General features: G+C 36.7%; 1 pseudogene; it reads left to right on the top strand.

Annotated features, from left to right (window-relative positions):
- The first annotated feature begins 1,426 nt into the window (after positions 1-1,426).
- Positions 1,427-2,913, top strand: LOC111375091 (annotated as a pseudogene).
- Positions 2,914-3,034: the final 121 nt, after the last annotated feature.

The following is a 3,034-nucleotide window of genomic DNA, read 5'->3' as shown; positions in this document are numbered from 1 at the left end:
TAATTATGGGTCAAAACTTTTTCCTACTTTTATGCAATATGGGCGAGGCTTCATGTTCCTTGTTATTTACCTTAGATTATTATGGTGCCTGAGTTTTTATTCTATTTAGAGTCTGTAGACTATATGGGAATCAATAATCATGGATCGTGATTACTACTTTCCAGTTAGAAATAGGTCTTGTATTTTGAAAAGGACAAATCGTCATTTACCTACTGAAAGGCAGGTAAATGTCGTTATAATTAACATTGTGGTCGATTGTATACCAAATTGCCAAACATATACTATCTTCAAGAAAGCCGAAACAAATCTGCCAAAGGCACGTGTTGGAATAAAGAAATATCCAGGCAACAGTGTCCTGTCCTTGATGGATGTTTCTTCCATGTTGTCTTAAAAGGTGTCATAAAATTCAATTGAAAATTTCAGTTTTTGGAATGTTGAGTTTGTTTTATTCAAAGTTCAATATAACTATATGGCTGGCTCCAATACAACACATCAGAGTTAAATTTTCAAATTATTTATTTCTTAATCAATCATGGCCCGAACTTATCCTCTCTTTTTCGTAAAAAAAATAAAAATAAGAACAGGTGGTGCTTCAAGCTATATTTCCGTGTTTAAAAATAGTTTACGGAGAAATTAACCAAATTTTATTGGCAATCAGAAACATCTCAAATATTATCTTTTAATTTGGAGTTCAAATGGCTGCAGCTCTCTCTCTCTCTCCCACCCCCTTTCTTCCTCTGAATAGCTTCTCATAGAAAACATTTACAAATGAGTGTTTGCCTGCAAAGTTAAATAGAGCAGTAATTATCAAGTTTCTCCATAATCCAATGGGGAAAACCAGCAATGATGGGCATTGACTAGCTAGGTTCTCTTCTACAACAGTTACTATGATCTTTCAGAATAATTATGTATTTTACTCTACCATATGTTATGATTTTGGAAAAGCGAAATTGCATTTTTCTCAACTAGGAGCCCCAATTTCTAATTGTATAAGCAGAAAACTAGTTGGGTTTGACACATTTTATGGACGAGAACTTAATGGAGATTCGTTTGATCATACCCTAAATAAATAATTCCAGAAATTTTTACTAATTTTAGATGTTTTCTCCAAATTATGAACAAAAATTTTCCAAATAACACCTCAAAGGTTAAAAAGATTACTCGATGAAAGAGGACATTACGTTGAAATACATGAATTATTATTATCTGTGTCATATTGATTAGAATAACATAATGAAGTTAACATCCAGGAAGCCTTGAGAAAGAGAATTTTTATTCTCTCTTTGAACTTTACGATGATAAACTTATCTTTTCTAAGAAAAACCAATAGATTATTATCTCTATATTACATTTTTTATTTTTGTCAACATCTATGATAAGTTTTAATTATATATAAATGACACAAATCATCAGAATTTCACTAGCCTATCTGTCCCTGAAGCACAAGAAGAAAATGATGCAATCTCAGCTTCTTCTTCCACCATGGTCTACCTTAAATAATACACGCTCAAATCTTTGATCATACTAGCGTCTATGATCCAAATATGGATTTTTGCATGACAACTGATCATGAATTTTCCTCTTCATTCACCTCACCAAAAGTGTCCTTGGAAGTTTCTTCAAATATGTTCACCGGTGAGTTTTTCGAGCTTCAGAATTTGTGTGACAATATTCAAATAACTTCCCCTATGGAGGGATTGGAGAGTATTCCAATTGGAGAGATTGAGGACGTCGACGAATGGCTAAATGGAAGTAGTGATATTGAGCAAGATATTTCCTCAGAGGTGCCTGTGAATGAGAGTTCAATGGACATGTCATTGACATATCCAGGAGATGAAATGGAAATAGATAACCAATTGAGTTTCCGTCACCTATTAAGTGCTTATGGGGAGGCTATGGAGAATGGACATAAGGAACTTTCTACTGAGATTGTGAAGTCGATAAGAGAGAAAAGTAATCCTCAAGGCACGATACTGGAACGCCTGGCCTTTAATCTATTTCATTCGAAAGAAAGTGAGGGCGAATACCTGAGACAGGAGTCGAGCAAGAACATCATGAAAGCATTCATAGTGTTTTACCAAAGCCTCCCATATGGGAAGTTCGCGCACTTCACTGCTAACTCAGCAATCCTGCAAGCTATGCCCGACGACATAAAAACAATACACATAATAGACTTCGACGTGGGAGAGGGAATTCAATGGCCTCCTGTATTTGAGGCCATAAGCCACAAAGGGAAATCTCTTAGATTCACATCATTAAAACTTGACGACAAGAGCATCCGTTCACCGTGGGACTTTGAGGGGACAAAGAAATGGTTATATGATCATGCCAGACAATCTGGTCTGAAACTGCAGATTGAGGAAACCAGTATTGAGGATCTAGCAAGTGGGCTCACAAGGATGAAGAAAATGGGACGAGGCAAAGAATGGTTAGTCTTCAACTGCATGATTCGACTTCCACACATGGCAAGGAGGAGGAGGAGAAGCCATGTCACGGATTTTCTAAAGTTAGCCGAGGAATTGCTAGCCAATGGTGGAGCCTCCGCAGAAATTGTACTTTTGGTGATGGAGAAGCACAAAATAGCTCAAGAACTTATTCAGGTTATAGTTCATTCTTCGACAAACACGCAAGGCATTATGAAACCCAATTTGAATCATTAGAACAACTTTTCAATGCTCATCTTGCAGAAGCAAGAACAGCCATGGAGACTCTGTTTCTAGCACCTCTTATGTGCCCTCTTATAGGGTCTCAAGGCTGGGAAGAGTCGACACAAGGTTTCAATCTTGCCATAACCAGTTTGAAGGGACAGAAACTTAGCAAAGTTTAATTGAAGCAGATTATTGATGAAAGAGAGAGTTCTTACAAGGTCAAGATTGCAGGAGACAGAGGACATGAGATGGAGCTGGAATGGAGAGGTACACCATTAGTAAGAGTTTCTAGTTGGCTTTAAGACGTATGAAACCCACTGTAGGGAGCATGTATACTTGAATTCTTTATATTTAAATCCTTTTTTTAGTGACATTGAGAATAACAG

This window comes from Olea europaea, unplaced genomic scaffold (genome assembly GCF_002742605.1).
Source record: "Olea europaea var. sylvestris unplaced genomic scaffold, O_europaea_v1 scaffold13356, whole genome shotgun sequence".
Taxonomy (NCBI): domain Eukaryota; kingdom Viridiplantae; phylum Streptophyta; class Magnoliopsida; order Lamiales; family Oleaceae; genus Olea; species Olea europaea.
This window is presented reverse-complemented; position numbering and strand designations above follow the sequence as displayed.